This window comes from Artemia franciscana, chromosome 4 (assembly GCF_032884065.1).
Source record: "Artemia franciscana chromosome 4, ASM3288406v1, whole genome shotgun sequence".
Lineage (NCBI taxonomy): Eukaryota > Metazoa > Arthropoda > Branchiopoda > Anostraca > Artemiidae > Artemia > Artemia franciscana.
The window spans coordinates 22,653,401-22,675,737 of record NC_088866.1 but is presented as its reverse complement, the minus strand read 5'-3'; the positions used below and the strand labels follow the sequence as shown (position 1 = coordinate 22,675,737).

The following is a 22,337-nucleotide window of genomic DNA, read 5'->3' as shown; positions in this document are numbered from 1 at the left end:
GAAATTTGCATATTTTTTTTTTTTGGCTCAATGGCTTTCTCTTAATTTTGATCGAATGATTTTGAGAAAAAAAGAGCGGGGGACGAAGCCTAGTTGCCCCCCGATTTTTTGGTTAATTAAAAAGGCAACTAGAACTTTTAATTTTTTACGAATCTTTTTATTGGTAAAAGATTTACGTAACTTATAAATTAGCTTACGTAAAGAACTTTTGTATTCTCATGTTTTTATTACATATATGAGGGGATTCGCCCCATCGTCAGTACCTCGCTCTTTACACTAAAGCTTAAATTTTATCCCAATTCATTAAGAATGACCCCCTGAATCACAAAAGCCGTAGAATAAGTAGTTGAAATTACCGAAAATACTTTAGCGTAAAGAGCGAGGTATTAGAAGGAGGTGAGCCCCTCATATGGGTAATAATTTCTGTTTGTTTTAAGTTTTATTGCTGTTCCTTACTTCCAGCTGAAAAAGCTTTTTCACTTTTATTTTTTAATTGTTTTTTTTTTTTAAATAATGCTAGTAAATCCTGCTCTCCCTTCATGGAAATTTTCTTCTCCCATTACAAATTCTCGAAGGAAAGTTCCCCCAGCATATCCCCCTCTTCTCAACCCCTCCCCCAAACCAAAAAAATCCTCCTGAAAACGCCTGTATACTTCCCAATAACCATTACTATATGTAAGCACAGGTCAAAGTTTGTAACTTGTTGCCCCTCCCACGGGGACTGTGGGGGAGTAAGTCGTCCCCAAAGACATAGTTATAAGGTTTTTCGACTACGTTGAATAAAATGGCTATCTCAGAATTTTGATCCGTTGACTTTGGGAAAATACTTAGCGTGGGAGGGGGCCTAGGTGCCCTCCAATTTTTTTGGTCACTTAAAAAGGGCACTAGAACTTTTCATTTCCGTTAGAATGAGCCCTCTCGCAACATTCTAGGACAACTGGGTCGATACGATCACCCCTGGGAAAAAAAACAAAAAAACAAAAAAAAAATAAACACGCATCCGTGATCTGCCTTCTGGCAAAAAATGCAAAATTCCACATTTTTGTAGATAGGAGCTCGAAACTTCTACAGTAGGGTTCTCTGATACGCTGAATCTGATGGTGTGATTTTCGTTAAGATTCTATGACTTTTAGGGGGCGTTTCCCCCTATTTTCTAAAATAACGCAAATTTTCTCAGGCTCGTAACTTTTGATGGGTAAGACTAAACTTGATGAAACTTATATATTTAAAACCAGCATTAAAATGCGATTCTTTTGATGTAGCTATTGGTATCAAAATTCCATTTTTTTAGAGTTTTGGTTACTATTGAGCCGGGTCGCTCCTTACTACAGTTCGTTACCACGAACTGTTTGATATGGGGAGGAACTAAATAATATTTTACAAATTAAGGAGGATGGGCAATTTCTTTTCTTCTTCAATTTGTCTGATGAAAATACAAAAAAAAAATACTCAGCTCTACAGGGAGCAAAAATAGTTTCTAGGGGGGCTAAATGCCCCCCTCTTTATTGACACCAATGGTTTTGACTGCTAGAAGATTTTCTTCTTTTTTTGTAAAAAGGAGAACGGAATGCAAACCCCCCGAAAATTGTAGTGAAAACCGTGATCTGAAAACCATGGCTGTTCATTGATTGGTTGGGTGCTTTTTAGGAAAGGAAATATAAAAGCGACACAAATTTAAACTAGAGTGAAAAACTGGTTGAAGAAACTGGAGTAGCGTGTAAACTGCTTAAATAAAAAAAAAACGTATAACAATTGAAAAAAAGGGGAACCTATTGCCACCCAAAATTCTTTTCTAGTTTTTTACTAGTATACGGAGAGGGGTTTTATTCTAGCCCAAAATTAATGGCATTTTTTTCTTTCCTCTTTTTTGCATATTTAGTGTTCCTTTTCAAAATTGTTTTGCTAAAGCCTTATTATATAATTGTTTAGAATTTTTATTAAATCATTCTAATAAAAATTTCGTTCAATAATTCTAATAAAAAATATTGTTAAATAATAAATAAATGTTAAAAACATAACTCAACATTAATAAACGAATGAATTGAAAATGAATGAACGATTTAGTTCAAGGTCTGTTTCAGATCTTAATATCGGTCTCAAAGAAAATGTGTTTATTTTCTAGGTACTTGTGTCTTATAGCCACCACACTCAAGTTCTGTCGAGAAGTGAAATTTGGTTAATGCTAATGAAATAAAACAAACTATGATGAAAATATACTTTATCGACAAAATTATGGCGCCCAGACCGCATTATATTAAATACGTAACCTTGACCTAACCTAACCTAAATTGCGACTAAATATTTAATTAGAATATAGCTACAATTTAGTTTCCCACCGAGCCGAAGCTAATATTGTCTGGTGTAAAAACCTTGAAAACCGGTTATTGTCTCATGTTCGCGGTACAGGATCCTGAGTGTAGTGGCTATAAGACAAAAATACTATTTTCTATTTTGTGAACGGAAAGAGCATCTAGATGGTATCGGGTTTTGACAAATTGTTGTTACGAAGATAAGTCGGTGTGATAATCAGTCAATGTTATGAATGTCCTCACGGATTGTTATTTTGACAAATTGTCGGTAAAATCAAATTGGTTTTATTGAGTCAGGTTTTAGGTTCCATAAAAGAGAGAAATGTAGAGTTCAAAATCGTTCTAGTACTCGTGCGTCATTGTGGTAAGCCTCAGTGTCTGCAATTTTTTTTCCGACCGGTATACCCCCAAAAAATATTGGTTCATCCGAAAATGCTCTAAAAGGCAAAAAATGATTTTTTTTCTAAGCAGTTTTAAAGTTTATCTGAAAATCCCTGGGGCCACGGGGACCAGAATTGAAAAAAAGATAATGTTTTGTCCAAAAATTTGGTCAGAAAAAGTACCAAAAAGACTTTTTTTCTCGAATAGCTTCAAAACTGCATCCGTAAATCAGTACACAAGGAACCTTAGTATAAAACAAGTTCCGAGTTGGGGACAGGGTCCCTTAAAATGGACCTGGAAAGGGACTAAAGACTTTTCTCATTTAGGACTTGGTTAAAGCGTTTATCTGTTAGTTCAACAATAGAGCCTGAAAAGGACCCAAAAAAACTCCTTCAAATGTCCTGAGGCCTACATCCGTAAGTCTACTTTTAATGGAAACTCTTGTACACAAATAAATCAATGTTGGGGACAAGAGTGCCCTTAAAATTTGGCACAAAATGGAAAATAATTTTTTGCTTTGATCGAACTTATATCAGTAACTCTTTTGGCTAAGGTAACCAACCCCATTATAAAAAGTTGAAAAAATACTGGTCTACCCGAAAACGGGATCAAAAACTAGCTGGCAAATTTATATTCGGACACAGACTAATACCTACATCCTACATCCTAATACCGAATACTCCCAAGAGTGTGCTTACAAAAACATTTTTAGATAACAACAAGTGTCGGGCCCAAAAAATGGGACCTTAAAGTTTGCAGAAAAACTTTGTTTTTTAGTCAGCTTGAAAATCATCTCCGCAAGTGCTTGGGGGGGGGAGGGACTTCAATGCACAAAATAACTAAATAAATAACAACAGATTTTTGCAAAAAGTGGGGTCGGAAAGAAGGGAGAAACAGTTTTTTTTTTAAACATTAAAGCCATATCTGCAAGTCCCTTGCTCAAGGGTACCCCAGTACAGAGGAAAAACCTGAAAAAAATTATTTTTTTTTAATTTGATATTGGTCAAAAAACTTTTCATAGCTGAAAAAAAACTTTTTTGCATGATGACCAATGGTCTGCATAGCGCAGGTACCAATCTTCTAATTCTCTGCCTTAGGCAGAGAGTGCAAAGCGTGGTTGGGGGAAAATCATCATACGTTTTCCCCGTATTTCCCCCATATGTCTCCTGATACCCATTTAAAGCTGAGTCGACTCTGGCTGAGCTTGAAGAGTCGTACCGCTGACACTCATTTCAAACCAAATAACCAGCGACATCAGGACTCAAACACCTGTCCACGTGAACAAAGGATTTAAAGTCTAGCACGTTAGCCATTCAGATAGGACGGCTCAAATTCCTGGCTGCCCAGGACTAAAACACTAAGAATCAGTCCAGACGAAAAGGAGTTAGTGAGTTTGAAAATTTTGATTACCCCAGGTTCTTTTTTTTGCGGTTAAGGGAATACGATTTAAGAATTTGTCGATTCCTATTTTATTAGACTTTCACGAGGATAGCAATAACTGGTTAATCTCTAGAAATTAACTCATTTATAGATAGATTAAAAAAAAAGATTATAGATAGATTATTAAATTTTCTCTGAAGTGGAAAAAATAACACAAATTAAAAAGTGTTTAGTATTATTGATAAAATTTTTGAAAAGTTTAAATGTCAATTGTGTTTTAACAAAACACAATTTGCAGCAGACCCTTTTGACACTCGGGCAGTAAACATTTTACCGTCACCCCCACACCCACCAGCCACATCCCATTTCTCCACCCTTCCTCGTGATTCGGCCGAGACCTTCGTTTGGCCGTCCTCTGTGCAAAAGATTTAGATTTCGACTAAAACCCACAGAATGAAATAAAAAGACATACCTAGAGAAATTAGGCTCGTTATTAAAGGAGGTTGGCGACGAATAAGAATAGTTGGGAATAGATTTCTTTGTTCCATTTACAACGCTCTCATTATTTCTGATTATTTGTTTATCATGTTCTTTTGTGGCCCATTTATGATCCTTAGGTGCAACCTCCAATCTCAATAACTCCCTGAAAACCTCACCCTAACCTCTGATTGGCTTATACTTATAACTATGGATAGTTTTGAAAACACAGAAGGTCGAGGTATTTACCTCCTCCTTTCTGGAATGCTGAATATATTTAAAGGCGGAAAAATTCGTAGTATTTTTGGAAAAGGACTCTTTTTGGCCAAAAAAAAACTCTTTTTGGCCTAAAAAAATTTAAAAAAAATTTATGGAAGCTTGTACTCTTGAAAAATTATTGCACATACGCCTATGTAATACCTATTTATTCTGAACGGCGTAATGGGAATGCACTTTTATCCGTGACAAAAGACAATTTGCAACTATAGCCTACTACCCGCTAAGATACGTTGCATTTTTACCGTCTACCCTTTTGGGTAATGGATACAGGTTGTAAGAGCCACAGTTACGATTGTACGCATGGGTATTGTAGTGTTTAAATTGTGAAGACACAGGTGGTTTGGATTTATTGTTTGATTTTATATTTGGATTCCATTGTTACACCTCCAAGAACGGTAGGGTTGAAACTGAGCTACTAGAAATTTTTAGACTTGTTTAAATAAGAATCTTGTCGTGCCGTACCGCTGTTGAAACCACTTTCCGCCCATTTAAGCACCGTTCAGTGGCGTTAATTCACAAAAAAGTAGAAGGGGCAAGGATTCTCTTCTTTTTAATTCTGAGAATGTAATTCTTAGTATGCCCTTTCTCAAACCTCCCCCTGCTGGTAAATGTGTTTAAGGGTGAAATCACCCCCCCCATCGCGAAAATAGATATAGCCTTAGGCTATATACCAAAGTATATAGGTTTGAACTATTTTTGTGTTATTTCTCATCATTGGCTGGTTCATATACTAATATCGGTATTCGTGTATTATAGCGACCACACTGTTGTTCTTGATCTGTTGTAAAACTTGTTTCTTTGTGTGCACTCGGATATGGTAAACGTGTGTCACAGTTCATGTTATTGACTTAGTAATAAAGTGAATATAACACTCGATGCCTTTTTTATGCTTTTTACGAATATAATAATCTCTTCTATCACAAATTGAAATTTAAGTACTTTTTGACCTAACCTAACTATAAATAATTTTGGCACTGAGAAAATGTAGTATTATTTTGTCGAAAACTTTGCCGAAAACGGCGCTGAGAAAACGATGTTGAAAACGACCGATAACTCATACTCTAATTGAAAATTCGTCATTTTTAAGAGCTAAAAAAATGCTTTAATTTGAATTTGCGATAGAAGTGATTATTATATTCGTAAAGAGCATAAAAAAAGGCATCGAGTGGTATGTTCGCTTTATTGGTAAGTCAATACTATGAACTGTGATACGTTTACTGATAATTAGCTTAGTCTGAGTGAGATAAATTACTATGCAGGTATATTTTAATTAAATATTTTATATATAGAGTTGGTTTGGTTAGTCTAGGTATTTAATATAATGCGTTCTGGGCGGCCTGCTTTCCATAATTTTCTGTTGTAGTTTCCATAATATTGTTACAAAAGTATTATATTTTCATCATAATTCGGTATATTTCATTAGGATTAACCCAACTTCACGGTAAATTTTCATTGTTTATATTATTGACTGTGTTTTCGATAAAATATCGAAAACATGAAAGCCGATGGAAAAAGGTATAGAATAGGTTAGGTTTGGCTAGGTTAGATTATGCTATTTTAAGCCTTTTTATACCCAAAAACTAGAAATATTTTGGTCATTTTCAAGAGCTCAAAAAGGGCTTAAATTTGAATTTGTGATACAAGCGATTATTATATTCGTAAAGAACTTAAAAAAAGGCATCGATGCTTCTTCGTTGTGGTCGCTATAATACACAAATAGGTCTGCCCTAGTATCAAATAGAGCCAATTTAGAGAAAGAAAAATAACAAAATCGGCGCTAACACTTAATGGCTGACCGCTTCTGAGGGAAACATGCTAAACAAATTAAAGTCATGTTTCTGACAATGCATCCCCCCTGTCACCACCTCCACGCTGATTGTCACATATGTAGTAGCCCCATTTACATAGTCAATATCGCTGTTAATTGAATCTCCTGATACATGGTAGATTCTGTGTTAAAATGGGTTTATGCAGTCTCGACTTGATTAAATTTTGTTTTACGTATGATTGATTTATAATTTGAAACGGTAGAAGGAAACATGATAATCTGATTGATAGAAACTTCCTGCAGGTACTTCCGTATTAGCCAGTACACACTTGAGAAGTTTGTTGAATGTAATATCTAAGAAAACCGGTTTCATAATCACAAAGACAAAAGACGTGTGACAGAATGCATTGGACTTGTATAAGTTGGGATGTATATTTGCACATTAGGGAGGTGGGGGTGGATTTAAGGCTAGGTTAAGTTGGTCACTTTACCCACCCCCCATAATATGCAAATATATAGCCAAAATCATATTATCGTATAAATTAAAGTATTATACTTTCATCATATTTTCGTATATTTCATCAGGACTAACCTATCTTCACTTGTCGAGTGTGTACTGGCTAATACGGAAGTACCCCTCTTGCATATTACAAAGTAAGAATTTCATTGTTTCGTTTTTTTAGTTTTTATATATTCCTAGGGCTACATCTAGAACCGTCAGGGGGGGGGGAGGTTAAAGAGCAGAAAATGAGGTATCTAAAGGTAATACTTTTGTTTCATCAACATATTTCCTTCACAAGTGGCCAACCACTAACATTTACCAAACTGGCAAACTTTTGTATATAGTCTTGGGCATATCCAGCCCTGTTAGGAGGAAGGGGTCTGGCAGGCGAAGATAGTGATTGTTATATTTGGAAAGATCATTGAATAGGAATAAAATAGTATATTTATTTTATTTTATATCTGATTACAACGAAACTTACCACTCTTCCCATTCCTTCCTAAATCGAGTCTTCGTTAAATAGACATTATACATGGCCTACTTTCTTAGGCATGTCTAGTGTAAAATTCTAGATAGTGGACTTTTTGCAAGGACCTATGATGGATTGTTTAGACTATAGGACAATTGATGGAACCACCTTAGAATGTAGCTGAAAACATGGTAAAGGTAGAAATCCGACGAAAAAAATTAAATAAGCCGTTAAATTTTCCATTCAATGCACTTCCCAAGTATAGTAATCACCACCATAGCAATTGCGCCCCAGTTCCTTTAATTTGGCCAAAAAAATCCAATTAACTCCTTAATGAGATAGCTAATATATATACCCACTTTTAGATTCAGAATTTCATCCTGGGTCCAAAAATGACATTCATTGGTGTAGGAAATGAACTTTAGGTCCCCCTCCCCCCTAATGTTTAAATATATTCATAAAGTTGTACATGCGCACTGATTTCTCAGCAAGTCATTCTTTTCTTCAAATTGATTTAACACTGTCAAAATAATGAAAAATTCATTGCATATGTATAATTCAGGGTATATGTTGGCAAATTAAGGGGTGAGGGGTTGGTAAAGTTCATTTTCAACGCAAATTAATATTATATATGGATTCAGGATGATATTCTGAATCTAAGGATATGTCTATTTCTTAGGTATCTTATTAGTGAGTTAATCGAAAAATTTACCCAATTATAGCCCTAGACTTTATACACTGTTTGGTGATTTTGTTCGTTTTGTCTATGAAATGGGCTTTTTTTAGGATAATGAACCAACTAGTGGTGGAGAATAAGCACAAAAGATAATGGAAAGCCTAGAAAATCGGTCTTTTTTAGCCTAGGACTATATATGGTCTCAGTAAGGTATGGCAGTGACCAATTGAGAGAGAATGTGCCCTCCAAGATTTCCCATTCTCAGATTTAGAATATTTTTTTTTTGGTATGCTCATTGACAAGTGTCTTTTTTGGTATCTTCATTGTAAAGTGAAGAAAAAACAAAATCCCCTCAGTTTTGAAAAATATACCCCCCCCCCTCCACTAATGCTTATGAATTGACGCCATTGCGATGTGGGGACTGGAAGACAGTCGTGAAGGCAGTGGTTATAATTTTTGGAGAGAGCATTGCATCGAAAACCTATTCCTATCTGATTTCTGTTCTATATTGTACCTTTACTAAAAAATTTACCAAATACCTTGCTCTTACCTGCTTAAACAGTTAACATTAATCAATTTTTAATGTTGATGAAAATAAATATTTTCTCAATTTCCACAGTTTTTGTTAGCTGTCAAATTCAAGGCATTTACCGTGAACTGCCTTCTCAGATTAAATCGAATCCTTGTCGATTAATATCCTCCAAAATTCTATTTATCCCCTTGTAACACTTTCTGAAAGGTATGGGAAAAGCAGGGTACCCATGTTATAGAGCTTTTCAAATGTTTTCCCTTGACCTCTTCAAGTCTTGGTTATTTTACTCTATTTACTCTTGTGTAACTACTGCTACTACTATTGAACATAATAACCCACCGAAGCACCAAACCGCCTAAGGCCAACACGCTACGCATGCTCCTCCTCCATCTCAATCTATTTTAAAGCTTACCTTTTTGCACCCTCCCAGGAAGTTTACATTTCTCTTTAGCCTTTCTTCTGACATCCTCTCACCCTAACCGTGGGCACCCTGCTTTCTTTTAGCCTTCGACGGCTGACCAAAAAGGACAGTCTTTGGCAATCTGTCATCCTTCATCCGCAGAAAGTACCCTAGCCGTCTCAACCTTTCTTTCATTATAGCCTTAGAAAGCGGGATTAAACCACACTTTTTATACAGCCTACTGTTGAGCCCATTTTTTTACATTAGGTTAAACTGTCGTTTAACCTAATTTTAATTAAATTTCGACTGAATTAACATTGTGTTCCTTTTTACTAGATGTTCGTTTTTTTTTTACTTTGGTTTGTTTTCTTTTTGCCTATTTTTACATTCTATTTAGTACTATCAACGGATTTTCCCTCATTAAACTTGTATCTATTTTTCCTATTCTCCTTTTTTTGTTTGTTTTTACCCTGCTTCACCCCATTTTCCTCCCTCATAGTTAGGTTTTTGACCTGCCCTATGTACAAAATACAGATTCTGTAATTTTCGACAAAGATATTCATGGATGATTTTTTTTTTCCATGGTTAACTTTATCGAAGATTCATTGAAAAATAGTGGGAGGGAGCTAATTTGAATTGAATTTTCAAGCTATAGCGCATTTATAAGAAGCAAAATAGATCCAGCCCCAAAAACGACCTCGGATAAAAAACACGATTGCGAGAAATAAGCTAAAAATAGGCTCTTAGTAATAAGGCAGGTATGTTTGCAGGATTCTTTTTGGGGGGACAGGGAGAAGAATAATAAAAATTTGTGGGCACCAATAATAAAAAAAGTCAAAGGGAGAGTAATACAGAAAACACAAATTTTACTCGGTAATTTGAACAAGAAGAGCCTAGAAATTCATGAAAATTTAAAAGGGAGGGGATCCCCCCTTCCCTGTGCGCGTCTCTGAAATTTTATATCTCGATATTTTATAGGGCACTGATGGAAACACCCCTCTCCCCTTTTCATGTTTGCCCCATCCTTTGAAGATTTTAATTCGAAAATTAATTTTTGGAATTTCAGATCCCTCTCCTGATCTTTTTAAGAAGGCACTTTTTTGAGGGGGTGTAAAATCTGTTGCAGAAAATAGTGAAAGACACATTGAACATATTTTTTAAGTACACGTGCCCCTTTTAATGAACAAAAAAGACCGCACCTCCCGACCAAGGGCGCTTCCACGATTTCTTTTTGGGGTGTGGGATACGAAAACATTAAAAACATATCTAAAATTTGCTTAAATGCACAATTTACGAGTCCAGCTACAATTTTGGGGGGATTTGAACCCAATGGTTCCCCTAGAAAATTATAACGTAGCCATTCTTTCTAAAATTTTGAAAAGCCCTAGGACATATGACAGTCCAAGATCACTCTTGGATGAAAGCGTTTCGTTTTTAATCTCGTTATTCCGCAGTCTATTTCTTATTTATTAGAAACAAATTAAAACCGAAACCAAAAAAGGCATTTTTTTTATATTAAAGTAAAGAGTAACCTTAAACTTAAAACAAACAGAATTAACGTAAATGAGAGGGGGCTACTGCCATTCACAAATATTAATTTTAAAATCACAGAAACAAACTCCTTTAGAAATTGGTCAACGGACAATTATATCTGTAGATAGTCATAGTTTTTTAATGCATGAAATGCATATACTTATTCCAAGACTGGAGTATTCCCATTACTATTTTATATTTTCCCATAAATTACAACGCTTTGTGAAGTCCAGCCTCATAAAGAAACTAAATGGCAGGGGTAATCCTATCAGGCACGTTTGCCTGGGCAGGACTTTTTATCAGGGTTGAATTAATCAAAAAAAAGTTATTTGATAATCTGAGTAAAAAGTGCCCAGAAACAGGGAAAATTTTGGATTTTCTGGTGCGGCCCGGGTCCGAGGCGCCCCTGCGTATATTCCTGACTCCAGTTTTTCCAGTTTATGAGCAAAATGGTTAGCCCTGTGCAGGGCCGTATCCAGGACTTTTGTTCGAGGAGGTGTGTACAAATTTTTTTTTAAACGCGCAACAAATATGTTTTACTGCATTTTCATTACGATTTTACGAGTTGGACAAATATCGCAGGGGAGGGGGTCCAAGTCCCCTAATCTCTCCCCTGAACAGGACCTTGTCATATCTGATTTTAAAATTTGCACTTTATCCCTAGAGATCAAAATATTTTTAGGTGTTATGTGTTTGCGATGACAGTATAGTTTTACTATCAGAAGGACATTAGCTTCAAATGGTGAATTCGGCTGTATAAATTAATTTTTTATAGGGGTGACGTATTCGGGCTTTCACTTAAGATTTTTGTAGAACCTTCGTTGTGCGTCGTTAAAAATTGAAAATTTCTCGATTCTTGCATTGTTCAGAGGCTTCAAAGAGGCAAAGTCGTATCAAAAATACATTTTATACCCAAATTAATACATTTTATACCCTAAATGACATTTTTACGCCGTTTTAGGTAAAAGTCATGACTGAACTTTTCTCATTTCAATTCATGTTAATCTGGCACTAACAGTAGGAATAGAGCTGGACAATAAGCCAATCATGCGAAAAGAGCGTAAAAACCTTTTCTAATGGTTAATTCGTCTGCTGAATTTTTTTTTATAAGGATACAGAGCATGTTTCTAGTTCTACGTTGTGTTTTGTCTTCATTACCTCCTTTTAAAAAAATTCGTAATATTTTTCAGTTTTTAATTTAAAAGGCTAATAAAATTTTGGGATCCCCTTCCCCTAAAAAAGGTTCTGCTGGTGACTACGAGACCAGAGTCAATTAATTATCCGACAAATTAAAATGGGAATGTTAAAAACGATCAACCTTTCTTTTTACTGTTTCTATTTTGCGCTAAGGAAATACAAATTAAATCCATTTAGAAAAAAGCTCATTTAAGCCTATGTTTGAATCTACTTTTGTTCAGTACTAATAAGTTGTATTTTGAGCTTTAAATCTACCTATTTTTTTGAGGGAGGCAACAAAAAATGACAAATTCTATTTGAGAATTCGAATAAGAAGTTTCCCATGTATTAGGGAAATTTAAGGATTTCAGGTGGGCTCGGATCTGGATACCCCCTCCCTGCATACGCCCTTGTTTTAACTGTTAGCTTTTCTGTTCGGGTGAAGTGGATATAAAACCAAAACTTTTGGAAAGATCTCGTTCACGAATATGTTTGAATCTGCTTTTGTCCAGCTTTAATTTACAGTCAAGGAGTCTAATCCTCTTGAAAAAGAAAACATTCATTAGGGGAATTTCCGTCGTGAGCACCCCGCTCCCTCCCAATACTAGTCTACTGTTGTTGGTGACACTAGAATCAATAGTTTACGCCACGGATTTCAGTCTGATTATGGTAGACGATCAACCCCTCTTAATTTTTTGTTCCGATGAGATAGATGAGATTTGACCCTTTAGGGAAATATCTTATTTACGCCTATGTTTGAATCGGCTTTTGTTCAGCGTTAGTTTACACCCAGGGATTCAAATCTACGTCAAGGAACACATGTTAGAGCAACTTCCGTCCCAGTCAGTGGCTACACTTATTAAAATCAGTGTGGGTCAAACGTTTGGTGAATCAGCATAAGATGAAGTTGCAATTTTCAAACCTGAAAGGTCTTTTTAAACTGTTCTGGCAATAGTGTTGAGGAGACTTTATGGCACAACAAGTTACAAAAAACGGATATTAACTATATTTTGTGAAACCCATAAAAGCGTCAATTCCCGTGGATGAAAAATCATTGTGAATATAGTAAATGAGCATGATGCATTTTTTCGGTTTCGATCTGCAGTTTTTTCATTACTGATACGGCTTATAAATACATCGACTCCGATGAGTGGAAAATCAATTTGGAAGTAGTATATCAGTATTATACATTTTCAGTTTTCGAACTCAAAATGCTGGCCTTAGCTTTCTGATTCTGCTTGAGAAATTTTACGGTTTGTATGTTCTGACTGCTTTTAGCAACATCGTAAAAGAACACAGTCCGACACCTGTGATTAAAAATCAGTAGATGTTACAATTCAGTGAATAAGTACTAAAAGTTAACGATTTTATGGATGAAAATGTCTTTGTATGTCTCTGATTGCTGCGAACAGATTTTATGGAATTTTACGGTCCAACGAATCTCGACTGAAAGTGGATCTCGACTATTTTTCGTCAGCCCTTTGAACCGAGTCTTCTGAATTGTTCAATTAAATTAACCTTAAGGTCGCAAAGAAACTATTTGTTAGATTGCACTATGAAGACAAAGAACATCGTGATAATAATGATTATTTCAACTTCTATTGATGGATGTTTCATTTGTTAAATACTAGTTTTCTTCTGTAAACCTATGCCTCCAAGTTAAATATTTAATTGAGAGAAATCCAACCAGTTTGAAGTCTTTTCAACAGTCATTTTTATTTGCTGGAAATTTGATTGATTGTGTAGTTCTACATCAGTAGCCATTATGGATGATGTGTTTTTAATACCTGATCCAAACGTAACGCTACCCAGACGAGGAAAAACTGTCAGTATGATTATGATAAGCCCTGTTATGCAGCCAAAGGATCAAAGATCTCCACTTAAGATGCTGAACGCAAAGTCGCCGAAATTAACACGATTCGTACCTCATGTTTCTACTGATTTGGCGAGACATGTCCCAGAAACAAGGGAAAGGAAATTGAGTTATATTGATAAAGAACCACATCCAAAGAAAACTCAGAATTGTTCCCCTGTGACGATGGGAAATTCTCCACGAAGTCCTACTGTGAGAAGTAGTCTTGTTTTTAAGACTCTTTCTGCGAAAGAGCCGATATATAGCAAAACGAAAAAGGTTGCTAGATCTTTGAAGTTTATCGAAGGTAAGACAAAAGGAACTTTATTTTAGAAAAAGATAAATTTGCAGTTGAAGTCCATTTTTTAAATAAATTGATAAAACAACCAAATAAAAAGTTGCAAAACTAAAATAATCAAATAAAACAATCAAACCATATGAAAGGGTTGTTAGATCTTCGATGTTTATAATGACAAAATGAGCATTATTTCAGTAAGGACAGTTTCCCTCTGTCTAGTGGATAAAGTGGTAAACAACAAAGCTACAACACAACAAAAAAGGTTGTAAAACAAAAACAACCTTCTCGGTATAATGACCAACGGTGTACGTAGCACAGGTGCCCATCTCCTCATTCTCTGTCTTCCATCGGGAGGGCTATACGTGCTTGGAGTAGATCATCAGAAGCTTCTCGTGTTGTTTCCCTGGTTTTGCCAAGTACCCATTTGGAGCTGGGTCGAATCTGGCTGAGCTTGCAGAGACACACCGCTGATCCCGTTCCAAACCAAATTACCAGCGACACCAGGACTTGAATTCCTGTCATTATCGACACAGGATTTCAAGTATAGCGTACTAACCAAAAACCCAATATTGGGTTTAGGATAACAACTTCAATAAGAGTTGCTTGATCTTTGAAGTTACTTGAAGGTAAAACCAGTGGGAGGGGCGTCGTTTCAGGGGGCAAGGGGGGTATTTGATCCCCCCAATAATTTGGAGAAAACACTATTATATAGCCCATGCCCTTTGGATATCCAGATATAGTCACACCCCCTCCCCCAATAAAAACGCTGTAGCTCCTCCCATGGCAGTGGTATGAATAGCATGGGTGCAGTCCGGGGCAGAGTGCCGCCGCTTTTCTGAGACTAATTTAAACCCCCCCCCCTTCCATGCCTTGCAACGGACTATTTTAGAAAATGACTTTAGGAACAATTATTTTCATAAATAATAAAACATAAAAAATTATTGGAATATATCCATGATGCTCTGGGATGACAATAAATTAATACTGTGAACTCCAGGTTCGTGACTCACTTTGTGTGGGACCGGGATTTCGTAAGCGTATTCTCCATCGTCACTAATCGTCAGCCTTGGCTACTACTGGCGTCTTCTTCTCTTTTGACAGTTGGGATTGAAGAGATCGATAGGGCATGGAGTAGGAGGGATAGATAACTGAGACGAGTATGTGGGTTGTGGGAAACCGTGTACTTTTGTTGGACTTGGTACGTGAATTGGTGTGAATTAGTTTTTCAACCAGAGTATGGGTTTTGAAGTATAGGTAATCGTTTCGCACGGCTGGGAGCTGTGGTTAGGTGTTTGTAGGTTTCAAATTCTTCCCATATATTTAGCTTACTGAAACAAAAGCTTTAAGCTCTCAGTTGCATTCAAGGCTAGTGAAAGACAATACGCCACTGAGACCACTGTCCCACACACAGTGAGTCACAAACCTGGAGTTCACAGCATTAATTTTAAAACATAAAATAACAAATAACTAAACTGTTTATTTGGACCTTTATTGATCTTCAGCTTTAAATAGTCTAAAACTTTCAAATTTTAGCATTTAAGGGTGCAAATTCCGTAATAGCGACTTTGAAATCGGTTTCATCAGTTATTTCATGTCCAATGGAGACCATAGGGAGGTTTGTCAACCTGAGCCGAAAAAAAATCTTAATTTAATCCAATCACTTTCAACTCTTAAAAAGGAAAAAGGGACTAAAAAACTCAATGGTACTTATATAATATACCCCATACCACTCGAGCTGTTCATGCATTGACGCACTGTAAACCAGTTTCTTTCGCTAGTTTCATTCAACTTAGCGTGAGACAAGACAAAGAGAAGTGACTGAATGGATGAGAAATATAGTATTTGGACAGTGTGAAGTCAGAAAACAATTCTTACTTCAAATATCAGAATAATTGTAGCTAACACATTTTGCATGCAGGTCCGCTGTACTTTACCCCACCCCCCTAATGTGCAAATATATAGCCCAAATTTGTTCCTACAACATAGTATTTTTATCATATTTAGGTATGTTTTACTAGGATTAACCTAACTTCACTTCTTGAGCGGTAGGGGGTATATCATAAAAGTACCAACTAAATTTTGAATCGAGAAAGCGCTTTTCTAAGTTTTTACAGCCACCTGTTGCTGAAATTGCCAAAAAATTCAACGAAGGCATATAGTTCCTTATGAAGTGCCCCCCGTTTGGGGCGCTTTGAAAGGGCACTAGATATGGTGAATTCCTTTCAATGAGCACCTTAGCAGTGTTTTACGACCGCTGGCTCGATACGATCACACCAGGGGAAAAAAGCAAAAAAAGGAGATGCATCTTATGCTTCCTGGAAAAAAAGTGATTTTTCTTGTTGTTCAAGGTGGGGACTGTAATTCTCTATTACAGGATTTTGACCATATTGATTCCAATGATGCGACTTTTATTTCGAACTGATGCTATTTTTGAAAGGTTTCAGGCCCCTTTTCGAAATTCCCTTAAATTTGTGTTCTATCAAGATTATGTGGAATAAACGTTACCACCCTTGACTTAGCCTCAATTTGCAATTCTTTCTGACTTGGGCAGTTTTTTTTTAAACAGCTTTCTACACTTTCAGTTACTATAGGGCACGATTCATTCTTTACTAGGTTGCATATATCTCTGCTGATATTTTTATTGGGCATTGCCCAACATCCTTCAGGCCCTTAAGACGCTAAGGCTCTTCGCTTCCTTCGGCTTAGAACACTGGAATTGTATTGGGAATAGCATGTGGTTTTAATTTTCTGAGGAGATTTTTATGGCACTTGGTATTAACCAAGTGACATATCGCAATCGCAAATTCTGTCGGTCTGTCTGTCGGTCCCGGTTTTGCTACTGTAGGCACTTCCAGGTAAGCTAGGACGATGAAATTTGGCAGGCGTATCAGAGGCCAGACCAGATTAAATTATAAATAGTCATTTTCCCGATTTGACCATCTGGGGGGGGGGGTGATTGGGGGCCGGATAATTCGAAAAAAATAGAAAAAATGAAGTATTTTTAACTTACGAATGGTTGATCAGATCTTAATGAAATTTGATGTTTGGAAGGATATCGTGTCTCAGAGCTCTTATTTAAATCCCGACCGGATCTGGTGACATTGGGGGGTTGGGGGTTGGGAGGGGGAAACCGAAAATCTTGGAAAACACTATGGGTGGAGGGATCGGGATGGAACTTGGTGGGAAAAATAAACACAAGTTCTAGATACATGATTGACATAACTGGAACGGATACGCTCTCTTTGGGGTAGTTGGGGGGGGGGGGTAAATTTTGAAAGATTAAAAAAATGAGTTATATTTAACTTAAGAACGGCTGATCGGATCTCAATGAAATTTGATATTTAGAAGGATATCGTGTCTCAAAGCTCTTATTTTAAATCCCGACCGGATCTGGTGACATTGGGGGAGTTTGGGGGGACCTAAAATCATAGAAATAAAATCATGCTTAGAGCGGAGACGTCGGGATGAAACTTGGTGGGAAAAATAAGCAGAAGTCTTAGATACGTGATTGACATAACTGGAACGGATCCGATCAATTGGGGGGGGGAGGAGGTTAATTCTGAAAAATTAGAGAAAATGACGTATTTTTAACTTACGAAAGAGTGATCGGATCTTCATGAAACTTCATATTTAGAAGGACCTCGTAATTCAGATCTCTTATTTTAAATCTCAACCGGATCCTGCGTCATTGGGGGGGGAGGCAGTTGGGGGGACCGGAAATCTTAGAAAATACTTAAAACGGAGAAATCAGGATGAAACTGGATGGGAAGAATAAAAACAAGTCTAAGATACGTGACTAACATAACCAGACCGGATCTGCTCTCTTTGGTGGAGTTGGGGGGGGGTAATTCGTAAAAATGAGGTATTTGTAGCTTACGAACGGGTGACCAGATCTTAACGAAATTGGATATTTAGAAGGATCTTGTGCTTTAAAGCTCTTATTTTAAATTCCGACCAGATCCTGTGACATTGGGGGGAGTTGGAGGGGGAAACCGGAATTCTTAGAAAACGTGAAAATTGGGGTATTTTTATCTTACGAATAGGTGATCAGATCTTAATGAAACTTGATATATAGAAGGATCTTATGTCTCAGATGCTCCATTTTCGACTCAAATTGGATCCAGGGACATAGGGGTTGGAGGAGGGAAACAGAAATCTTGGAAAACGCTTATAGTCGAGAGATCGGGATGAAACCTGATGGGAAGAATAAGCACAAATTCTAGATACGTGATTGAAATAATTGGAACGGATCCGTTCTCTTTGGAGGAGCTGGGGGGTGTTAATTTGGAAGAATCAGAAAAATTGAGGTATTTTTAACTTAAGAACGGGTGACCGGATCTTAATTAAATTTGATATTTAGAAGGAATTCATGTCTCAGAGCTCTTATTTCAAATCCCGACCAGATCTGTTGACATTGGGGAGAGTTGGAGGGGGAAATCCGAAATCTTGGAAAACGCTTGGAGTGGAGGAATCGGGATGAAGCTTGGTGGATAGAAAAAGCAAATACCGTAGATACGTGATTGCCGTAACCGTACTGGATTCGCTCTTTTTGTGGGAGTCGGGGGGAGGGGTTCAGTGCTTTGGGGAGTTTGGTGCTTCTGGACGTGCTAAGACGATGAAAGTTGGTAGGCGTGTCAGGGAGCTGAACAAATTGACTTGATAAAGTCGTTTTCCCAGGTTCGACCATCTGGGGGGCTAAAGGGAGAGGAAAAATTAGAAAAAATGAGGTATTTACTACTTAAGAGTGGGTGGTCGGATCTTAATGAATTTTGATATTTAGAAGGACATCGTGACTCAGAGCTCTTATTTTAAATCCCGACCGGCATTAAGCCTCTGATTTTTCTTTTAAATCAATCTGTTGGTTCTTAGAATTTTGTTAGAGCTCATACCAAATGAGCTCTTGGCTCTTAGCTCTACTTACCTCGTCACAAGTGCCATATGAGCTCTTAGCTCTCTCTCTTTTTTTTCAACAAAGCCTAGTCAAATGAATTTGAGGGTTCTATAGTAGCACATTCAAATTTTGTACTAATGATTCCTGTTTTTGAATCCAGATCACGCTCTAAAACGACATTTCTTAAGGTTGTTTCGATATCTCTACAATCCCATCTCGATATTCCGTGGTAATACACTTTAGTGACCCTCCGCTCTTTTTGTTCTCTTCTTCTCTTTTCTTTGTGCTATCCCATGGAAAGTGCTCCTCCGGGTGGTTCGCACACCCTGCACCCCCTTAGGCCACCGGGTAAGACAAGAGGAAGATTATTTTCAAAAAGAGAGTTTTCCTCTGTTTTCTGAACAAAGGGATAAAACAGCAAAAATAAATATTACAAAATCAAAACAACCAAACCAAATAAATGTTAGATATTTAAAGTTTAGTGAAGTTAACACAAAACGAACATTACTTCAAAAAGATAAATTTACAGTTTCACTTTCGTTTCTTGGATGCAGCAAAAAAAAACAACAATTCTTAATTTATTTTACTAATCTACCTTCAAGGATTATTGCAATAGAATGCTATTGGATTTGACCTTAGTGTCCAAAAACGGAAGAGCATATCATAATTTTTATTATATTTTCGGTTTTCTAGGTATATTTTTTAGGTAGCCTATATTTATTTTTAGGTATATTTGTTTTTATTTATGTTATTTTCTTAGGTATATTAATTTTTAGGAATGTAATTTTTTTAGGTATATTTATTTTTAGGTATGTTACTTTTTTAGGTATATTTATTTTTAGGAATGGAATTTTTTTAGGTATATTTATTTTTAGGTATGTTGTTTTCTTTAGGTATATTTTTTAGGTATATTAATTTTTAGGAATGTCATGTTTTTAGGTATATTTATTTTTAGGTATGTTCATAATTTTATAGGAAAGTGAAAGTAAGGTTTTTGGCATTTTTAGCTCGAGAATTCGGTATGTTATAGACACACAACTTTTGAATTACATTATTAGTTAAAATTCGGCAAGAGAAACGGTATGTTATAGACACACAACTTTTGAATTACATTATTTGAATTATAGGCACAACAACTTTTGTTTTACTTTTACAATTAAAAAGTGAGCAAAAGCACTTCGTGTTTGGTGGGAATACCGCCCCCTACCTACTTTTTGTGATTTTTTACGTATTTCATAGATTTTGTAAGATGTTTGTTTCAGTCCATGACTCGAACTTATTTTGTTCGTCTAGGCTCCCAGCCACTTCCTTTAGAAATGTCAATATCTTTCCACATTTTCATTTGTTGTCATACTATTCGCCTGTTTTTGCAATTCTGACTGATTCAGTCAAATTGTAAACCACTGAAACTTTTTCCTTATTCTTACCTGTAGAGTATTAGAAGGGATGAGGGCATCTCCCAGAAACTAGATTTATTTGTTGAGCTCTTATCCCTTTGAAAATTCAAAAATCATGACCTGAAAGCTCACTCTTGACCTGTCATCTATAACGTAGACAAAAATTATTCTGCCAAAATGAAACTTTGTTTTCATGATTTAAGCGAATTTTGGTTTAAGTGAAGAACACCCCCCCTCCTCCCGACGTCCCTCTTGTCCGTCTGCTAGATACTGCTATCCTCTTCATCGTTTCCTTTGATATATTTAATATCACATGTTAGGTCGCATGAAAATAAATCCTTGAGTTTTCCCTCTCTCCCAGACAAAGACGACGCACGTGTAATATTGCTTAAATATGCCCCATCCTCCTCCAGCAGACCCTTGAAAATTTTGCACGTGCCTGATATAAATAAAATTCTAAAAAATCCTAAGTCTGGCTCATGTGGTCTGGAAATACTTTAATATCTAGTTGCTTTTAAGACCACCGAGATTAGCCAACTTTCAGGAATACTGTACGTCGGTTGGCGCGTGCCAAGTGTGGTGAAAGTATACCAAGCGTCGTGGAATGGTACTAAGCACTTTGGGGATTGTCTCACGCTGTACCACACATGGTGGAGCTGTGTGGCGCATGTGGCACTTCGAGATGTACATTAGTTGGCAGAGAGTGGGTAACCCCTTGTAGACGATCGTTTACGAATAAATTACAAAGATTAGTTTAGTGACTGCTTCAAATTTCAAAAATCTATAAGGCACCCAATTACAATTAGCCTAATCAGGAGGTTAAACAATGCTTGCATGTATTGTGAAGCCATTTTAGCGGTTTTGTTTTCTCGAGACTTTCATTTTTGGATTTAATATTGCTATTTGCCAAATGTACTTTAGTTTAACTGATTTGTTTCGATATTCTGGACATGTCTAGAATTTGTAATGCCGTTCCGTGTGTCTATACTTGCCCAAAGGAGGATAACAAATTGCTTGGTTAGTAAGGAACTCGATTTGCAAATCGATTCATAATCGAATTCGTGAATCAAATTTAAATGACTCTTTTAATCTTTTGGATATGTCTGAAATTTGTGACGCTGGTCTGTGACTCTGTATTTTTCATAAAGAGGATAACAAATTGCTTGGTTAGTAAGGAGCTCGATTTGCAAATCGATTCATAATCGAATTCGCGAATCAAATTTAATGGTTCTTTTAATCTTTTGGATATGTCTGAAATTTGTGACGCTGGTCTGTGACTCTGTGTTTTTCATGAAGAGGATAACAAATTGCTTGGTTAGTAAGGAACTCGATTTGCTAATCGATTCATAATCGAATTCGCGAATCAAATTTAATGGTTCTCTTAATCTTTTGGATATGTCTGAAATTTGTGACGTTGGTCTGTGACTCTGTGTTTTTCATAAAGAGGATAACAAATTGCTTGGTTAGTAAGGAACTCGATTTGCAAATCGATTCATAATCGAATTCGCGAATCAAATTTAAATGATTCTTTTAATCTTTTGGATATGTCTGAAATTTGTGGCGCTTGTCTTTGACTCTGCGTTTTTTATGAAGAGGATTACAAATTGCTTGGTTAGCAAGGAACTCAATTTGCAAATCGATTCATAATCGAAATCGCGAATCAAATTTAATGGTTCTTTTAATCTTTTGGATATGTCTGAAATTTGTGACGCTGGTCTGTGACTGCGTTTTTCATAAGGAGGATAACAAATTGCTTGGTTAGTAGGGAACTCGATTTGCCAATTGATTCATAATCGAATTCGCGAATCAAACTTAAATGATTCTTTTAATCTTTTGGATATGTCTGAAATTTGTGGCGCTGGTCTTTGACTCTGTGTTTTTTATGAAGAGGATAACAAATTGCTTGGTTAGTAAGGAACTCAATTTGCAAATCGACACATAATGGAAATCGCGAATCAAATTTAATGGTTCTCTTAATCTTTTCCATATGTCTGAAATTTGTGACGCTGGTCTTTGA

The 22,337-nt window shown here is 36.4% G+C and overlaps 1 protein-coding gene across 2 annotated transcripts in view; it reads left to right on the top strand.

Moving 5' to 3' along the window:
- The window catches only part of LOC136026159 (ankyrin-repeat and fibronectin type III domain-containing 1-like), a 254,211-nt gene that overhangs the window by 132,633 nt on the left and 99,241 nt on the right, over positions 1-22,337 (top strand). The window contains exon 1 of one of the 2 annotated variants that reach the window (XM_065702464.1): positions 5,111-5,221. The exons of the other annotated variant lie outside the window; for it this stretch is intronic. The gene's annotated coding sequence lies outside the window, so the exon portion shown is untranslated. Of the gene's footprint in view, positions 1-5,110; positions 5,222-22,337 lie in introns of those variants that run through there. 2 annotated transcript variants of the gene reach the window in all.